Source organism: Magallana gigas, chromosome 10 (assembly GCF_963853765.1).
Source record: "Magallana gigas chromosome 10, xbMagGiga1.1, whole genome shotgun sequence".
NCBI lineage: Eukaryota > Metazoa > Mollusca > Bivalvia > Ostreida > Ostreidae > Magallana > Magallana gigas.
The window spans coordinates 18,460,541-18,467,358 of NC_088862.1; positions in this window are offsets into that span (position 1 = coordinate 18,460,541).

Genomic DNA, 6,818 nt, shown 5'->3' on the forward strand with positions numbered 1-6,818 from the left:
GTGAAGTTAATGCATACGGTTCAATTTTTTTTTTTACAATGTACTTGTCTAAACATAAATCAGATTAAATAGTTCCAACGCACACTCATACTTTATAGAACTAAATGCGACAATGTATGTCACATGTTTAAATTGTTCGCACTTGATTTGTATAAAGTGCAATTTAGCTTTTTAAAATATTTCATTTTATGTTTTTAAGATCATTTGTTATTTTCAAAAGAAATGTATGAGTTTGCTATGACGGTCAACTCTGTACGCCGAATCCCATTGTGACGTCAGCAAACCCGCGAGCTACGTTAAAAGGTACATGTAAGATCATGCTCATCCGGTAGGAACTGCAGAATTTTAAAGATTAAAAATTACATGTAGCAGGATAATTTTTCTTCTAAATTGATTTATAAATCTTATCTACAGTTCATTTTATGGAGATAACCATGGTTATTTAATTGCATTAGGTTCTCAAAAGAAATAAAAATAAATCAGGTCAGCTCAAATTTTCAAGCCATTTCAGTATTTCAGGTCTTTCATATGTTTGCGTAAATAATTGGCATAAGTTTCATTTCGTGCTATTTTTCTACCACGTTCTACATGGAAATATAATAAATACACATACGTCATTTTATTTGATGCAGAACATAGAAATTCAAATATAACATTTATATAAAATTTCATGTCAATCAGGTCTTTAGTGTTACAGGTATTTAGTATGTCCCGTAGACCGATTCCGATACATTGTTTTCAAAAGAAAGGACGAGTGCACTTATGGGCCCCGGTAAAAAGTGAGAAAATGGAGATTCAAATTTAAAATATTTTTCCCGAACATCACCTATTGATATCTATTCCATAAGAATTAACAAGTTTTAGCGCTGAATTTATTGTATATAAAAAGCACGAAGCTTTACAACATAGTAGGGGTCAACCGACACTCGTGATTTTGTATAGTAAATCGAGGACGAAACAAACCCTTTGTTTACTGTCAGCCTAACCGAGTACATACTTGTGAGAAAGACAAAATATGCATTCTACATTTAGAAAACTCCTGTGAATATAACAAGTTTGTACTACATTAGGCTGGTACCCAAAAAAATGAAAAAGTATGAAATTTCAAGATTTTTCCCTAAGCAAGCAAAGGCTATTACCTACTTAACCCATATTTGAACCCACGCTTGGAATAAATCATTTCAAACAATCACGTGGGATCTATCCAGGTAGACGTTTGTCAAATGTGCTCACTGTGAAACATTTACACGTTTTAAATCGCTTTTCATCAACTTTGTTTGGTCAGGAATGTTTGTTTGATCAATATGGTAATATGCAACGTCAGAGCTTTATTCGATTTTTTTTTCAGACGTAAATAAGCATAAAGTATAACTCAGCAAACGCATCAATCGACCCAACAGAACAATGTTGATATAAATGACTCCTCCTTCTGATTTAAATAGACACAATTCAAGTAGGTTCGATTCGACTTTTTCCGGATTTGATTTATTTATAGGCATTTAAAAATCCTCAATTTTTGAAACTGTATGCTAATTTTGGTAAATTTAATAACGTATCTAGTTATTTAACTGTTTATTGTTTCCCATTTTTAACTTAATTTGTAACTTAAGAAAAGCCTTATAATGCTGTAAACTTTTGAGGACCTTTAAACTAAAAATTCAAAGGACACAAGCAAGAAAAAAAAAGATCATTGACCTAGTTTTTTGAAAGTGAATTTTTGCACTTCAATAGTGTGGTTACAATGTACAATTGTTTGGTTTTGTTCATATTAGTGGAATAGTGCAACTGTTCCTAGACGCTAGTTAAGATCCGTTCATGATTCTGTGTTTGATTTTACACTGTTCATGGTCCCAAATCAATATTAATTAATCATCGGGCGACATATTTGTAATTTATTTCCCCTACGAGAAAGCAACATGTATTTTAAATACTTTAAATAATTGTTAAACCATAATTAATCACCTAATTGAATACAGATTCTTTTCGTTTTTCCGATAACGACAAAAACACACGGCCGGTTTGACCTGTCAGTAGAGGATACTCACCTGACGCTGCCTCTAGTTTTGAAAGGTCCGTGTTTGCTCTGCTCATGTTTTGTATTTATCTTTTTGACTCCTAATTTTAAACACTGCTTGTTATCCCCATATATCAAGCAAAAAAAAAAGAAAAAAGTATCGAATGATTTGCATTCTGTTACATGTACATAGACTGTGAATGTATATGCAAAGTTTGTTACATATTTGACTAATTTTATGATGCTAACAATTTACCGAATTCGGCATTTTTGTTTCATAAAAAAGGGGTTTAAAGTCATCAACAGAAAAAATAGTCATCAAGGGTCGACAAGGAAATAAATTACAGAAACAACTAATCATTTATCGATAAAACAATGCGTGAAAACGAGAATTTTCATACGATTTTTTCTGTTTCCCATGCTGTGGCGTTGATCTCGTAACGTCACAGTTAATCTTGCGCCATATCGGATTGATTTAAAAATCGTTCAGGTGTGAAATAAGGTTTTCCACAAATGTTTCGAAAAGTATCTGTGCAATCAATGTAAAATCTTGAGGATGGTGTTTTTTTCCCCTATGTAGATATCCATTATATTAAAAATTGTCTGACGCTGCAGGTACCCTTTAAAATGTATTTCAGTCGATATTTTTCTCACTTGCACTGAAAAAAAAAGACTTTTTAAGAGAAGAGTGTTTCTCCAAAGGATTGTTTATAAGAAAAACTTAAATACAGAAAGAGAAAAATATTCAGAAATAGAACTGTTTTGTCTTCAACAAAAATTGAATGCTTTTCGACATCCAATTAATCCTTTCTTATTTAAACTGTAAGGAGAAATGAAATCTATTTTACTCGTTCAATTATTCAATGCATTGATATAGTCAGATGCCTTGACGTATAAGAATTGCAATGACAAAAGGAAGATAACTTCAAAACTGTATCAGTAATTGTTCAAAGAATATTTTAAAAAAATTCATATAAAAGTACGCACTCATTTTTCGGACACAAAACTTGAAAGTAAAAAAAAATTAAACAAAAATTTAAAAAATGAGGCCCATGGGCCACATCGCTCACCTGAGCAACAGAAGGTTAGGTAAAATCAGCTAAACAGAGTCATAATACAAATTTCCATGACAATGTAGTATATTACATGTAGATCCTGTATAAATAAAAGCCCTTTTTTTACTCTTGATTTTTATGCTGATAATCAAGTCCCTTTTTTAACAGGATGATTTTATAGACTATCACCTGTTGAGCATTGCAGTTCTCAAAAAGATTCTAAAAAATTGTTTATATATTAGATATACATGTAAACCTACATTAAACTCTGATCATGAACCCCTTGTGTGGCCCAAGAATCGTCTAAGGGCGAAAGTCTAAACAATTTGAAAGAATCAGCGATATGTCAGAATGCTTGCATTTAAGTAAAATCATATATCATAAATATCATAAAATTTCATTTTTGGTGAATAATCAAAATATTTTCCTTTGTAAAATTGGAATCCCAATGTGGCCCCACCTAGTCCTTAAGATTTTGATTTGAAAGAATTCAAATCTACATTATTTGATATTGCCTTCGGTTAAGTTACAGCCATTCTAAGCAAGTTGGTTTTTAGAAAAAGATATCTTATTTTCTTATTTAAATTCTCTCCCCCCCCCCAACGGTGTGACCCCACCCTAACCCCGAGGATCATAATTTGAAAAATCTGTGACCCCCTTTGTAACCCCATCTTACCCTGGGGACCATGTTATAAACAAACTCTAATCTACACTATCTGATGATGCTTCCATACAGGTTTCAGCTTTTCTGGCCAAACGGTTTTTGAAAAGAAGAATTCAAAAGATTTACACTGTCTAAATATCATATGCAAAATTTCGACCCCCCTCATGTGTGCCTCCAGTTTACTCCAGTGGGTCATGATTTTTAAAAATTAATATCTAGACTACGTAAAGATCCTTCAACACAAGTTTCAGCTTTCCTCGCTGATTGGTTTCAAAGAAGAAGATTTTAAAAGATATTCTCTATATAAATCTTCTATAAAAACTTTGACCTCAAAATGTGGCCCCATCCTGCCCCCGGGGATCATAATTTGAGCAAACTTGAATTTATTCCTACCTGAGGATGCTTCTACACAAGTTTCAGCTTTCCTGGCCGATTAGTTTCTGAGAAGAAGATTTTAAAAGATTTTCACTATATATTCCTATGTAAAAATTCGACCCCCATTGTGCCCCTACCCTATATCTAGGGGTCATGATTTTTACAAAATTTAATTTACACTATCTGAGAATGCTTCCACACAAGTTTCAGCATTTCAGGCCAAATTGTTTTTGAGAAGAAGATTTTTGAAAAATATCAACAAATTTTCAATAAATCTTAATTATCTTCCCTTGAAGGAAATCGTGGCCCTTCATTTTAACAAACTTGAATCCACTTTACCCAATGATGCTTTGTGCCAAGTTTGCTTGAAATTGGCCAAGTGGTTCTGGAGAAAGGTTGAAAATATAATAAGATTACAGACAGACAATGGACAGACGGACGCCGGACAAAAAGTGATTAGAAAAGCTCACTTAAGCTTTCAGCTCAGGTGAGCTAAGAATACGAAACCAATAGGTCATTACGACCAAAAGTTGAAAATCAATATTAATAGAACAAAAAAAAAAAAAAAGATCGGATCGACAGGATGTGCAGGTAGGTTCAAACGCTACAACATATTTCTAAACTTTCTTTCTAAATGCATATTGTCTTCTTAATGTTTATATTCAGAAATGTGACAAATTGATACTTTCAATTTCAGAACTGACCGTTTTGATTTTTTTAATTATTACATATTTTTGGTTTTTTTTTTTTCAAACAAGTTTAATTTCTGTGGTTTTTTAAAAATTAAATATGGGTTGAACATATTTTATTGTATACATGTATAAAATATTCAATGGGATTGTACATTCGCAAGTTCTAGAAACTTACTAAGGGTAGCAGGAATTTTAGGCTTAAAGATATATATGCTTCTTAATTGATAAGACGTTCAGGCATTTTATGTTATTATACTTTCATGTTAAATACTGAAATCTGATTGGTTTAGACGCAGTTGATAATCCGTTCTATTACCCTCATCGTTAGCAACACACTTAGCAACGGGTAACACAACGAATTGTTACCTGTGCGTAAATTATGCGCGTACGGTTCGCCGTAGAATTTGCGTCATTTCTAAATAAAAGCAGTGAAATTTTCTCTAAAATTAAGATATTCAGTATAATAAATTGAATAGTGCCTATTGGGAGGGAACAGTTGAAATTGACACCCCGAGGAAACCATTGTCAACCGACGCGAAGCGGAGGTTGACAATGGTTTCCTCGGGGTGTCAATTTCAACTGTTTTCCCCCCAAACAGGCACTATTTATATAAGGTGACATCATAACAAATACCAGTGAACAATTAAGCTTAATGAACAGTAACAGTGCTTAATTTTAGGAGACACCGTTCATGCAGGTATTAACAGATTAGGCTATATTAGACAGATAACAATATATAAATAGTGCCTGTTTGGGAGGGTAACAGTTGAAATTGACACCCAGAGGAAACCATTGTCAACCGACGCGAAGCGGAGGTTGACAATGGTTTTCGAGAGGTGTCAATTTCAACTGTTATCCTCCCAAACAGGCAATATTTATTTTATTATACTGAAAGTCTTAACTTGAGAGAATATTTTTACTGCTTTTATATGCAGAAGGATAAAACGTACGCTCAACTAGGACCTTGGGTCATCCGAAAATAGTTCTCCAAAATGAGTGTATTAATGAGCATTAATAGAACTCTTTTACAAGTGAAGATAAGAATGTAAATCTACTTTCCTTTTTTCTATATCCATAGGGAGACCACAGGTCACCTTACGTCCTAAAACAATGTCGTAATCATTTTGTTAATCAATACGGAAACAAAAGTTACAATATTGAGATTCGTTAGAAGTGATCCACTGTAGGGACCAGGGGTCACCTAATGTGTAATATCAATAGGGAGATGTTATCCGGTCATCTTATGACAATTTACAAGATTAATATTTACTTGAAGTCAGTCATTTTAGAGAGACCCGGGGTTAAATTAAGTGGAATGTTCGTTTGAGACCAGAGGTTACCTTAGGTCCTAAATATGAAGAGAGAAAAATAATTCGGTAATTAATAGAGCAGGTGTCACTTTAAGTGAAATATTCATAATATGCCTAGAGGTCATATAATATTAGGACCTATGAATTCTATTAATCTATAGGGAAATTAGAGGTCCAGGCACGTAGCATCAGTTGGGGGAGGGGGGGTAGGATATTGAAGACTTTGGGGAACTATTTTTTTTGCTAGTCAAGAGTTTTAAGATTTTTTGGAAGACTCTGCCCCCCCCCCCTAACTTTCAAAAACGATGCTACGTGCCTAGAGATTTATAGATTTTTAAGGATACAGATTCACCAGAAGCCATTCACTGTAGAGAAACAAGGGATCATTATAAAAACGATATCAATAGAGATCACCTTAGGTCCTGAATCAAGTGTTGTTATAATTTTGGTAATATATTGGAAGACCAAGTTCACCTAATGTCATTTTTGAAGATGGATAATCATTAAAAGTTCGCCACTGTAGGAGACTACCTTAACCTTAAGTGGAACTTCAATAAGGAGACCCAACGTCACCCAATGTCCTAAATCAATGAAATGATAACCTTATTACTCTATATAGGGAGACCATTGATCACATTAAGTGAAATATCAAAAAAAAGGCCAGAGGTCTGACCTTTATGCATTTTCGAAGATAGAGATTAATTCACC